Source organism: Neoarius graeffei, chromosome 28 (genome assembly GCF_027579695.1).
Source record: "Neoarius graeffei isolate fNeoGra1 chromosome 28, fNeoGra1.pri, whole genome shotgun sequence".
NCBI classification, from domain to species: Eukaryota; Metazoa; Chordata; class Actinopteri; order Siluriformes; family Ariidae; genus Neoarius; species Neoarius graeffei.
The window spans coordinates 26,261,646-26,276,636 of NC_083596.1; positions in this window are offsets into that span (position 1 = coordinate 26,261,646).

Genomic DNA, 14,991 nt, shown 5'->3' on the forward strand with positions numbered 1-14,991 from the left:
TGGATCATTCAGAAAGCATAGTTGTATGGATTTAGAAGAAACACTGAACATATGGTCTCGATTTAAATTCTGATTTAGTTAACTTCCATTTACATTCAAATCACTGATTATTCATATTTAAATTAAAGTCAGATTAAAGTCCTCTTCCCCACAGCAATTAAATATTACAGCATAATATGAACATAACAGTGACTGTCACAGTGTTTGCCCTTGTAATCAAATGTCAAGTGTGAGAGCATTGTTAATACCACATTTAATTACTCTGATATAGTTGACATGCAGATTTACTATGACATTATCACCTACAGTTTTGGACACTTCACTGGATCATATTATGAAAATGTGTTTATAAAAACACATTTTATAAAGCCTGACATGACAGAGAAAACTATATCAGTCAGTGATGCTTTGCTTTTTTTCATAGATGCAACATTTCATGTCTTGTTTTCTGCCCAAACTACTGACAGGAAGGATGCATGTTGCAAAATGTTAGTGCAAATTATGATCCAGTTTCATAAAACTGGATGCAGTATTTGGGCAAGCAACTAGCCAGAGGGTTTGTGAGTCTCTAGGTAAGATCTTGAGAATAAGTCACTCTTGCATCTTTTTTTAATTTTTTTTTTATTACTAGATGTCCTGACACATGTAGGTACAGCGCTACAGCCCGTCTAAGAACTACAGATCCCATCAACCAACTTCCACGATGACCTACGTCACGCCTGGGCGGGATCACCTACGTCACTTCCTCCATGAGCCCATAAGTGACTCAAGCACACTTCCGTCTTCCTCTTTGGCTCTGTGAACCACGCGGTAACAGACATAAAAAGAGGCACTCTATCCGGACCGTCCGAAATCACGACTTCTGCCTGGCAAGAAAGAAGATTTCAGCATGCTTTTCGTTTACCGCTGGCCACGGTAAAACTACCTAAGTGCGTTATTTTACTGAGATTGAGTTACAACCGTTTTTTGTGTTCATTATAAGTAGCATTACGACTGCCGCCCAAAGCAGTTAATTAAAAGTTAGAAGCGACCGGATTCCTTCTGACTTAATCGCTGTGCACATTGTTTGATCAGAGACTTTTCCTCACGAACGCTGAAGTTCGGACCAAGAAATTCTCTGCGCTTCCCCGGAAGCCTTCACAACCTCTGTGAACTCCAGAAGTTTCGGAACATCTCTAGAATCTTGCATAGCAGCAAGATACTGAAGTAAGACTGGCATTTTGGGCAAAACTAGTCTTAGGAATTAGCTTTATGAAGTAGTGTGAATTTAAACTCATGAATTGTTTAATTGTGCACACTGTAGACACTCAGTGTTGAATTGATCATTGTTCTATGTTCTCTCAGTTGTTTTATTAATAGATAGGCTGTTGCATGCTTTCTCTATCCCTCCTAACACTTTTAATTTCATTATTACACATATTTGGATCTCATCAAGGTTTCAGTGGATTTAGTAATGTTTTAAGCTAGTGAGTTAGCTGCCACGGCTAATTCTTTTGTCTCAAGGCAAGCCACGAGGTTGGGTGTCACCCTCCCCCAACACGCATACACCTTAGATAACATTCCAAGGCCTGATTTATTCCAAACTTTACAGCGCATTTTCCCGCACTCACATTCAAACTCTCTTTGTCTCCTCCTTCCCATACTGTGCAGTCGCATACGGGACACACCCTAAGAGCTCAGTGGCTCACATAGTGGTAAGAAGAAAATCTCTGCCACCCCCCCCCCCTTTCTCTCCCACACACACACACACGCGCGCATACACACGCTCATCAAGTATATGACCATATTGTATATAATGTATTAAGCTACTATTACCCATTTTTAACATTGTTATAATAAATTCAATTAATTGTTAAACTGTGTCCGTGTTGCTTCCATATATTTTTGAAGTCATCCAATCTCAAAGAATTCCAAAGTGTATGAGTGCCATTGGGTGTAGCCTGGTAAGTGATATATTATTGCTGCATTGGAAGTGATCATAATAATTTGGAATATACCATAATTTGGCTGTTTGGTAATTTATTATTAAGCACCAAAATTAATGGTATTATTAATGAGACTGATTTAATGAGACTGATTTAATGAGATTGATCACTTAAGACCAATTGCCCCTACACACAAAAGCGACCATAGAATGAGTGCTTTCAAAAACATTCATTCATTCGTTTATTTATTTATTACTTCCTCCAACGGGCAGCACGGTGGTATAGTGGTTAGCGCTGTCGCCTCACAGCAAGAAGGTCTGGGTTCAAGCCCCGTGGCCGGCGAGGGCCTTTCTATGCGGAGTTTGCATGTTCTCCCCGTGTCCGCATGGGTTTCCTCCGGGTGCTCCGGTTTCCCCCACAGTCCAAAGACATGCAGGTTAGGTTAACTGGTGACTCTAAATTGATCGTAGGTGTGAATGAGAGTGTGAATGGTTGTCTGTGTCAGCCCTGTGATGACCTGGCGACTTGTCCAGGGTGTACCCCGCCTTTCGCCTGTAGTCAGCTGGGATAGGCTCCAGGTTGCCTGCGACCCTGTAGAACAGGATAAAGCAGCTACAGATAATGAGATGAGACCTCCTCCAACTTTGTTGGTTGAGGTTATGTTTTCTCCTCTGTTTGTTTGTCTCTTCCCAACATAACTCAGGAGGTCGTGATTGGATTTTGATGAAATTTTGAGGAAACATGGACCATGGGCCAAGAAACAATTGATTATATTTTGATGCAAATCCGAATTTGTGGCTTGGCAGAGGTATGCACCCTACCGAGTGCTCTTCTCATTTTAATTGTGTGTTTTGATTATTGTTTTACAACCCAGCTGACAGGTTAGCATTCTTTTAGCCTACATTTCTTTCGCAACTCTGAAAACCAAGCTAACTAGTATCTGGTTAATGTTAGCAAATTTGAGCAGCATCACAGTAACTTGAACAATATAGATTAAACAGCATATCCTACAGCATGAGTCATCTATTCGCCGCTTCACCAAACCAGGGCTCTGGGTAGCATAATAGATGAGTCAGTCTGGTATGGGTGTACTAAGCATAGCAAATTTCATATTTTGACAGAGAAAAACAAGCAAACACTGAAGTGGACTAACTTAATCATCATGTCTTGAGTATTCAGTGTCATCTGATGGCTTGGATGCCCCCTTAAGATATTGTACTGTTGCCAAAATGTCACCAGTCGAGAACAGTCTGAAGAGCCGGAGATACCAAAACAATGTCATGAGCACTAATCTTGCTCCCTGTAAGGCAACATTTAACTCTCTTCTTGTGGTAAATGTGGGAGAGAAATGTACAGCTGCAGTCAGAAGTTTACATACATGTTTTCTGTGGCAGAATGATTGTACAATGTACATCTTTCATAGAAAAAAAACCCATGAATTTGTTGCACAAATTTTTATATATTTTGGGTTTTCTGAAGTCAACACAGGTTCAAAATTATACATACAGGGTCAAAAATTTACATACGCCCACTTAGATTATTAATTCAGTGATGGTAAATGTTTCGAAAGGTCTTTTAACTTGCCAAGGCCTCAACTTCCTGTTAGTGATCATAATTGACTACAGCTGGTAGCGTCTCTGTGTCAGCATGAAAAGGGTTTGTTTGAGAGCACTCATTGGATTGACCAATGCACAATACCATGGGAAAGTCCAAGGAGCTCAATGCAGATCTGAGAAAGTGGATCATTGATATACGCAACTCAGAAATGTTTCTTAGAGCCTTTTGTAAACAACTGCAGATTCTAAAGTCATTCTGAGATCAAAACTGTATGCAAGTACAAGTTCCTGTTTGGTGTAGCTACTTGGCCAAGCCAATTTGCTGGAACAAACCCCAAACTGTCACCATTAACTGAGAGGAAATTGGTTTAGATGGACAGGAATAACCCAGGAAACTGGAAATCTATGGTCAAGAAAGTTTTACATCTCTGTGGACTGCTGTCCAAGAAAGATGCCCCTGCACCAAAATTGACACCTTCAAGCTGAACTGTACAAATGGGTGGTTGAAGGCAAGACTCCCTGAGGGGCTGTTGGAACAATTTACAGCAGAAATAAGATATGGTTTTGCTCCAGACCTGTCCAAGTTGTCTCAGTAAGGACTTCAGGGGCTTCAAGTGCTGGGAAGTGCGTGCGTTCATGAGGCTCATTTAAGTCCACCGCAAAACTGTAAACCATGCCCTTTTATCATTAAATAACTCCTATAAAACACATTTATCATAAGGAAATATATTGGGGATGATATCAAAGTCAACTGAAGTAAAATGTTTGGTTTATTTTCCATTCACTAACATGGGAATGGGTGGGGTTAAAAACTACTGTGACCAGCCACTAGAGGGCCTCAGTTATTGTGGCTTCACTTAAACTGGTTACAACACACAACCATATACAGCGTAGACTAACTGGGTCAACCCAACCACTTCAGAATGAACCTGTTGGCCTCACAGTCCATTTTTGATACAGCAGATGTGGTTATTTCGCACGTTTTCAGAGGTTACAACTGTTGCTGGTACAGGACAAACTGGTAGCACCAGACCTTGAGTTTCCCAGGGAGATGATTTTAACTTCAAGAGAAAGTGATTGTTTATAGTTGATATAATGTAAGTGATGATAATAAATAAATAAATAAATAAATAAATAAATAAATGCTGTGATATAAAGAATAAATAAAATAATTTGAATATTGTTATATTGATGTTCAGTTTATCCTGAATTATTTGAAAAATTTTCATCTTAAACAGTATTATGTAATATTTTATCAGTTTCTAAATCTGCATTATTCCATTGTTTGTGGTAATTGTTAATGTTAGCAGTACATTGCTATTTTAGGTACAAACTGTATGTCTTGCTATTTAGGGACCTAGGATTAGCTTAATTTGTCTCTTTTGATGTCTATTGTCTTGACACATAGCATTTATCTCCACAGTCGTTTACCATTAGCAGTGGGGGCCGTGTGCTTCTACTGGCACTCAATACAACCTTCCGCTGTCTTTTGGGCAGTAAAGATTAGATATAAACCCCATTAGCTGTCTCCCAGTGTGAAAAATGACCTGCTTTAACACTATAGCCTTCAAAATGTAAAGCTTTGTGTTTCCAGCTGACTTTTACTTGATCCACCCATTTTGGACATGTGATATTTTATCTTGTGTTATGTTAAGCCCATCTGTGACTTTCAGTTCTCTCATGTCGGTGAAAATATTTTTTGTACTCTGACCGTTGTGATTTTTCAAATATGATAATCATTTAATGTAAAATTACATGCATTCATTAATGAATTCTCTAATGAACAATTAGGAAGACCTGAATTTGCTGCTAATGTACTCTCACTCGTATTTTTAGTTCATATAGGCAATGATGGTTTTAAAATATGTATCCTTCTCGACATACAGAGTAAAGCCTGTTTGAGTGTCTGTGAAGGTGAACTTAAGGTAATAGAGGTAATAGTTTTATTTTAACACTGCTGATTAGGACACTAATGTTCAACAGATGTTTCCCTGTTCCACCAATGCTTCATTCTGTATTGTCTCAAGGAAACAGCTGCAGAAATATATTACAGTCATGACTGTTTCATTGCCCTCTTTACAAGGACACTCATTTAGTCCCTGGAAAAGCTCATCACTGATCTTTGATAACTTGACCTGCACTGACCTTCATATAATAGTCTATGCTTATTATTATCCTTAACATTTTAAAGCCCTGGTTTGGTCAGCAACCCGGCCAGAAGGCTGAGTTTGATCAGAGAGGGTGTGGTGTTGCCTTCATGTCTGGGATGGCCTCTTTTTGGAGGGAGGATACTTTTTGGGAGTGCAGTGACAGAGATGGATTACTGCACTGTTGTGTTAGGGCAAAGGGACATCTTTGAAGATCTGCTAGCTCTTTGCCAAAAGGCAAGACACTGATGTCTGTATTGTGGCTTTGAAACGATCTGTGTCTTGAAAAAGAATGTTCTTTTTATCATTCTTATTTGTCATGTTATGTGTAGTGATTTTTATCAGAATCTGAAAATGTAATGTGAAATTATTGTGTATACAGGCTCTTTTAATGCAGTATTCTGACTACAAATATCTTGATCTGATTTTACATCCAGTTTTGATCAGATTTACTGGGTTAAATAAAACCAGCCTTGGAGCAGTCGAATGGTGTTGTTGAAATGTTTATATACGGTTTGTGCTTGCCTGTTCTGTTTATATTCCTTTACTTACGTTAGAATGTACTAGAATATCTGTTTTCTGCTTACATTTTGCCATTTGTCTTGTCAAAGGCAAACTGGAGCCTTTGACCAAATTGAAATGGTCTCCGCTGAGCAGGCCTGCTGTGCAGGTAAGCTCCATTATGGTGCCATCATTGCTGTTTCACTTGCGTGTTGTTTGCTTTGGTGATATTTTGTTATTCACTCCCAGATGGTGCTGGCACCTATGAGCTCAGCATGCTCTCCGCTCTCAAGCTGCTGAAAAGCAATAGCATATAATATAGTTTCTTTTTTCTCTCTCTTTTTTAAATACTTCCTGCCAGAAAAATCTCATGCCACTCTTACTGCATGCAAATGTCTTGGCACTACCACCTGTGTGAAGTCTCATGTGGCACACTTGGAGCTGATAGAAGGATAGAGGAAGGGAAAAAAAAAAGAGAGAAATTGTTACCTTAGAGGGAAAAGGGGCCATATCAGGAGATGTAGCCTACTTTAAAACTGGCCTGTGCAAGAGCTGTTCTAATCTAGGGTATGCAATGTCTGCCAAGTCAATATGGTGCGTTCTCTGAAGGGAGGGTGGACAGTGACACTGCAGGTGATGTTTATAGGACAACAGAGCGTTGACTCAGCACTCTCGTTTACTTGTTTCTGCCTCCTTTTAGCATCTCTCTCTCTCTCTCTCTCTCTCTCTCTGACATCTTTAGTAGAGCAGAAATTCATTATGCTGCACCAAGGGGTCAGATGGGCCGACATAGCTTGAGGCGTTTTGCAGTGACATCATTAGCGAGGGAAAGCTCTGACATCATCCAGGCTCCTATGGAATGTTTGCTGCCCAGAAAGCCTGGGATCGCGTTCTGCCTCAGATAAAGACAGATCAAGAGAATTAGTCACATGAACAGACTCTAACAGTCATACTTTGTCTATATATGGATATTTTGACTGTTAAAACCAGACTGAGAAAGAATTCTGAGTGTGATTACTAGCATGGATTAAGTTATTAAAAGCTCTGATAATGTGTACATCAGTCTTTAAATTTTATTCTTAAATTCAAAAAGATATTACCAGTAAATAAACCTTTGCGTATATAGTTTTTTTAATGACAGAATTCTGACTCTTTCTCTCAAAGCCCCAGTCATAGAATAGAAATTTAAATTTCCAATTAACTTGTCATGTCTCAAAAAAAAAAAATCCTTAATTGGGGGCAGCACGGTAGTGTAGTGGTTAGCACTGTTGTCTCACAGCAAGAAGGTTCTGGGTTTGAGCCCAGTGGCTGATGGCGAGGGCCTTTCTGTGTGGAGTTTGCATGTTCTCCCTGTGCCTGCGTGGGTTTCCTCCGTGTGCTCTGTTTTCCCCCACAGTTCAAAGACATGCAGGTTAACTGGTGGCTCTAAATTGACCGTAGGTGTGAAGGAGTGTGTGAATGGTTGGTTGTCTCTCTGTGTTGCCCCTTTTCCACCAAAGCAGTTCCAGGGCTGGTTCGGGGCCAGTGCTTAGTTTGGAACCGGGTTTTCTGTTTCCACTGACAAAGAACTGGCTCTGGGGCCAGAAAAAGCGGTTCCAGGCTAGCACCAACTCTCTGCTGGGCCAGAGGAAAGAACTGCTTATGTCAGCGGGGGGGGGAGTTGTTAAGACCAACAACAATAACAAGACCGCGAAAGATCGCCATTTTTAAGTGACGAGAAGCAGCAGCTGTACAAACGCGAAGTCATCCATTATTATTATTATTGTTGTTGCTGCTGCTGCTGCTTCTTCCGTGTTGTTTTTGCTTCGATATTTGCGCCAAGGTTTAAGCAAACGTAGCGACGTAATGACATATACAGCGACGTAATGACGTGGCACCGTGAGCGATGGAAAAGCAAACTGGTTTTCAGCTGGCTCGCAAGTTGAACGAGTTGTGAACTAGCACCAGCACTGGCTCCGAACCAGCCCTGGAACTGATTTGGTGGAAAAGGGGTATGTGTGAGCCCTGTGATTATCTGGTAACTTTTCCAGGGTGTACCCTGACTCTCGCCCACAGTCAGCTGGGATAGGCTCCAGCTTGCTTGCGACCAGATGTTGCAGTATTTAGGAAGGCGTGCAATTGGGACTCTGTCCTCACTATTCCTTTATGACTGAAATATTCTGTGTGGTCATATTTGGAAAGTTCCTGGAAATTTGTCTGCATTTAGCCATATGTCTGAAACCTGAAACTACACTCAATTTACTGAACAAGTAAGAGAATTTTTGACAGTAGAATATCTAGTGATCTCAACAATACACTTTAAACGGTAGGGGAGAGCGGGGTAAGATGAGCCACTTTTTACATTTTTCATCATAACTACATGTTAAAGCCATTTTTGCTTCCAGTCTACACACTATACCAAATTTCAAAGTGTACTGTTACTATCTGAGCAAAAAATAATTGATAAGCTCTTATGGTTAGAGTGATATTACCTCTTGAAAAAAAAATGTCAAGTGGCTCAACTTACCCCATGCACGGGGTAAGATGAGCCACTGTGTGGGATAAATTGAGCCAACACAAAACATGTTAGGTTAACAAAGTAAACAACTTTTATTATTAGAAATGCAATCAGTGAATCAAGTCAATCAAGTGGGGGATAGGGCCGTTGCATAGAGAAGGGGAGATGAAGAGAGAGGTGATAGAACGAGATGGGATAGGGAGGGATAGATAGATGGATAGAGAGAGAGATATGCATAGATAGATAGAAAGAGGGATGGTTAGAGAGGGAATGAGAGATATACTATATTATAGAAATTACTAAAACAGTAGAACAGTGCCAAAAAATCTTATTTCTTTCAGTAGGTTAAAACATTGCTAAAACATGCAGCAATCATTCCATCAATCATTTCATCATTATTCAATGTTCCAAGCGTTCAAATTGCAAGGGAACACCATTTGCCTCTCCCTCCGTGCTGTCCCCCCAACAGTAAAGGGGTGGGGCAATTTTTTCACAATATCCTGTCTTGACAGGACAGCCTTATCTTTCTCTTTGAAGACAAAGGTCGGCTTTCTTGCAGAGCCATGGCATGACCGGCTTCTTTTGACAAATCTTGCCTCTATTTCGAAGACATCCAATTTGATTATCTGGCCAATGAAGAAATGCACTTTCTTCTTCCCCGTGAATTTTGCCACAACATAATCCCCCACATCTAACAACTGGTCTTCCTCATCTGATGTCATATATATATATATATATGTTGTTGTCATATATGACCAGTAAATGTGAAAACTTAAGTGTCATCCATATTGGGTAAGCTCAGCCACCAATGGGGTAAGTTGAGCCAGTGGCTCAACTTGCCCCACATCTAATGGCTCGTCTTACCCCGTGGCCACCATTTTGTAGAAAAATGCTAATAAAGGGGATTAGGCTAATCAAAATTATTTTTATTAGCATTCATATCATAGCTTAGAAAGCCACTAACTTAACCCTAATGTGTCTAAATATTATTCTACTTTTGTCTTCTCTAAATCATCTTCACTGTGGACAAACATGGAATTGACTTAGAAAGCACAAAAACACATTTTTATAAATATCTCCCTCACCTAGTTTGACATGTGGTGCTCCTCTCCACAAGTGTAAGTAAATGGTCCCGCCCCCCTTTGAATGTGGTCACATGGTCACATTTGTTTACTGTTTCTTAGAAACAGGGGGTGGCTCATCTTACCCTCTGGCTCATCTTACCCCGCTCTCCCCTACCTGTACAGCATTTAAACATGATTGATATTGATAGTACAAGCCATAATTACAACCCCAATTCCAAAAACACTGGGACACTGTGTAAAACATAAATAAAAACAGAATGTGAAGATTTGCAAATCATGGAAACCCGATATTTCATTGAAAATAATACAAAGACAACATATCAAATGTTGAAACTGAGAAATTGTTTTTTGAAAAATATTTGCTCATTTTGAATTTGATTTCAGCAACACATTTCAGAAAAGTTGGGACGGAGGCAATAAAAGACTGAAGTTGTGTAATGCTAAAAAAAAACCCCTAATTTGGTTAATTGGCAACAGGTCAGTAACATGATTGGGTATAAAAAGAGCATCCAGAAAGGCAGAGTTGTTCTGAAGTAAAGATGGGGAGGGGTTCACCGCTCTGTGAAAGACTGCGTGGGCAAACAGTGCAACAAATCAAAAATAACGTTCCTCAATATAAAAGTGCAAAGAATTTGGGGATCACATCATCTATGGTACATAATATCATTAAAAGATTCAGAAAATCTGGAGAAATCTCTGTATGCAAGAGACAAGACTGAAAATTGGCATTGGATGCTTGTGATCTTCAGGCCCTTAGGTGACTCTGCATTAAAAGCAGATGTGTGTCTGTAGTAGAAATCGCTGTTTGGGCTTAGGAACTCTTCAGAAAACCATTGTCTGTGAAAACAGTTCATTACTGCATCCACAAATGCAAATTAAAACCATATATAAACAATATCCAGAAACACCGCCACCTTCTCTGGGCCTGAGCTCTTTTATGATGAACTGAGGCAAAGTGGAAAACAGTCCTGAGGTCTGAAGAATCAAAAGTAGAAATTCTTTTTAGAAATCATGGACACCACATCCTCCAGGCTAAAGAGTAGAGGGGCCATCCGGCTTGTTATCAGTGTCCAGTTCAAAAGTCAGCATCTGTGATGGTATGAAGGTGCATTAGTGCACATGACATGAGTAGCTTTTACATCTGGGAAGGCATCATTAATGCTGAATGATATATACACGTTTCTGAGCAATATGCTGCCATCCAGACAAAATCTTTTTCAGGGAAGGCCTTCCTTCTTTCACCAAGACAATGCCAAACTGCTTTCTGCACATATTAAAACTGCATGGCTCCATAGTAAAAGAGTCCGGGTGCTAAACTGGCCTGCCTGCAGTCCAGACCTGTCTCCCATTTAAAACATTTGGCGCATTATGAAGTACAAAATACAAGGAGATCCTGAACTTTTGAGCAACTGAAATTGTATATCAGGCAAGAATGGGACAACATTTCTCTTTCAAAACTACAGCAATTGGTCTCCTCAGTTCCTAAACATTTACAGAGTGTTGTTAAAAGTAGAGGTGATGCAGCATAGTGGTAAACGTGCCCCCACCCTAACTTTTTTGAAATGTGTTGCTGCCAAATTCAACAGGAACATATTTTTCAAAAAACAATAACATTTCTCAGTTTCAACATTTGATATGTTGTCTTTGTACCATTTTCAATGAACTATATGGTTTCCATGATTTGCAAATTATTGCATTCTGTTTTTATTTACAGTTTCTGTAGTGTCCCAACTTTTTTGGAATTGGGGTTGTATAATAATGCACACAAGTGCAGCCACCTGGTTAGCTATCATAAGTAGCTTTAAGCATTTAAAAATCCAAAAACACCAAGTTTTATTGGACATGGGGAACCAATATGGTGACCAGGATGTAATGTCAAGTCATTGATAGTCAGGTACCGGAAGTTAAATGTCGCCAGTGTAAACATACTTGTTAGTCTGGATTTAGCCTATCTGCATCCGGGAAATGATTTCAGCAGTGAATCATCAGACGATTCTCATAAGCAAGGCACCTAACCCCCAACTGCTCCTCAGGCTGGGTATGTTGTATATTGCTCTGGACAAGAGCATCTGCTAAATGCCTGTAATGTAATGATGAAATCGATGGTGCTTTGCAAGTGCAAACTCAGGAAGTAAGGTCAAAGGGTTCTATAGCTATTTGATGCCGATGTGGAAAGTGTGCAAAGCGAAAAACTGACATTGAATGTGTTTGTTGTGAAGAGTACAAAATTTTGTGCGATATAATACAGGTCCAGTCATGGAATTGTTTCACAGATAAACCCAGTTTGGAAACATATATCGCACAAAAGCCTGCATTGGAAATGGATTATATACAGACCATGATAGCATGGTAGCCTGATGCGAGAGGGAGAGCACCAGATGGAGAACTGATAAATCGGTAAGCAGCCTATTATATATAGAAACTCAGTGTGTGCACATGTATATGCGTGTGTGTCCATACTAGCTATAAAGCCTATTTATTTATTTAGTGTGTAAGTGTGAATACAAGTATAGAAATACAAATGTTCCACAATAGTTTATGGTCTAAATATAGGCTAGTGACAGCTCGAAGCCGAGTGTGAGTTTATAGTAGAGCAGAGCAAAATGCGGAGCACCAGAGAACAAAATTTGTATCTTTAATCACATAGATGGGTTTTTATCCAGTGCTTATTTGCTTTTTAAAACCTAATGTGGGATTATTGACAAACATATTTTATACCTATCAGGAGCTCTACTTTTAGACAGCACCTAATTACAGTGTGTGTGTAATATATATATATATATATATATATATATATATATATATATATATATATATATACACACACACTGTAATATATATATTACAGTGTGTGTAATATATATATATTACAGTGTGTGTAATATATATATATTACAGTGTGTGTAATATATATATATATATATATATATATATATATATATATATATATATATATAAAACACACACACTGTAATTAGGTGCTGTCTAAAAGTAGAGCTCCTGATAGGTATAAAATATGTTTGTCAATAATCCCAAACTTGGGGCGGCATGGTGGTGTAGTGGTTAGCGCTGTCGCCTCACAGCAAGAAGGTCCTGGGTTCAAACCCCGGGGCCGGCGAGGGCCTTTCTGTGTGGAGTTTGCATGTTCCCATGTTCTAAATTCATTAATTGTTCTATTTAAAAAATAATAATAAAATTGGAAGTCTGTGATTTTAAATTCAGTAGCTCTCGGTCCACTAAACAAAAATAACTAGGTGTCGGGGAAAATTCTTATGACCTAAACCTGAAAAATCTGAAAGGCAGTCTACTTTTAATACCTAACCCTAACCCGCATGCGCAAAGTAGTTTCTGGTATTACTGCCACTAAAGTGCAAGCTAGCTCAGATTTCATTTCAACAATCCATCCATCCATTGTCTGTAGCCGCTTATCCTGTCCTACAGGGTCGCAGGCAAGCTGGAGCCTATCCCAGCTGATTACGGGTGAAAGGCGGGGTACACCCTGGACAAGTCGCCAGGTCATCACAGGGCTGACACATAGACACAGACAACCATTCACACTCACATTCACACCTACGGTCAATTTAGAGTCACCAGTTAACCTAACCTGCATGTCTTTGGACTGTGGGGGAAACCCATGCAGACACGGGGAGAACATGCAAACTCCACAAAGGCCCTCGCTGGCCTTGAACCCAGGACTTTTTTGCTGTGAGGCGACAGTGCTAACCACTACACCACTGTGCCGTCCTGCCTCATTTCAACAAATAAAACTTAAAAAAAAAAAAGGTTTTGTAAAAAGTGAATACCAAAGAGGGTTTGCATTTTAAAATGGCATTTGCTATGATTTAGCATTGTTGTACCTATAAAACCGTACTCCATTTCAAAAGGAATAAAAGGGCCCGGGCTATAGTTGTCAGGGGCAACACTATTAACACGTCGTGCACAAGAAATCACACTGTTGGCGGTGTGCTTTCGCTTTTCTTCACACCTCCAACAGAGGACCTACAGCAGACCTGGGCATTTTACGGCCCGCGGGCTGCATCCGGCCCTTTGGTTCATTCTGACCGGCCCGCGTAAGGTTAATTAGAAATTACAAAATAAACGTATTTTCTAATTTTACCCCATGCATGGACTGAATGTGCATTGCTTTTATTTTGAAGTTGTGTTCAACAATAACGCAATGCGCGCGACATGAACATGACATGAAATCCCATAGACATATAAAACATAGACGCCGCATTGAGCTGGTGGCCCCGTTGCTGGGATACGTCAGACATGATACAAATATGTTGTAAAGATGTTGTTTTGATACAAACAGGCATCAAAACAACATATATAACTTTTAATGTGATGGTTATAAATAGTGTGCGAAATACCCTGTACACTGCAAACTAGCGACAGATACGCAATAGATAGCTCAGGTAAGCTAATCAGTCAGCATACTGTAGCAAGCTACCAAAACCTGAGGCCACAATAACCAACCTACAAGACTGAATATGATAAATGATGGAAATAGTGGAAAAACTGGAAATAGTGAATGAAAATAAAAATTTACTGTTTTATTTATTGAGTCACCACACAGACCTACTCTCGTTGAATAAAGTGAGCTGAATGACCGCCAAACTGAGTTCGGCCAGGTTCTAACATCATACCAAAACAAAATACATCACTGATTCCTTCACATTCAGAAAGGTTAAAAACATTCATCATACGTTCAAAAACGTTCATCATAGTGTGGCACTGTATTATCTAATTCTCACTGCTTATAACTATACACCTACCCGGTGGAGATGAGCTGGGAAACTGAAGACTGAAGGAACAGTATTGAAAAGTATTTTTCCAGTCTCACCTGTGAAAGGTAATCCCATGTGATCTCGTTTGGACGGTAAACCTGTTGGTACAGTTAAACGCAGCACATGAATGAGGCATCTTTATTCTCGGCTACTGTCTAGACGCCAGAGACGGTTGAAGAATCTCCACTTTGCCACATCCAATATGGCGGCGAGGATGACGTATGATTCTACGCAGAATGCGGCGTCTATGTTTATATGTCTATATCCGCATCCATCTCACCTCAGAAACTGAGTGGATCGAACGCAACTTTGCCGCGCTTCGCAGTGACGTAAGCACGTTAGGGCAAGCCCCCCCGGAACCCATAGAGATTGCATTGAAGTGTCAGTCAGGAGAAAAAAAATATATTAACATGGGACTCTATCAGTGAACTCTTGTGCAATTTTCAGCGTGACTGAAATCGCCCCAAAAGGGGCGGTACTCTAGAAGCAA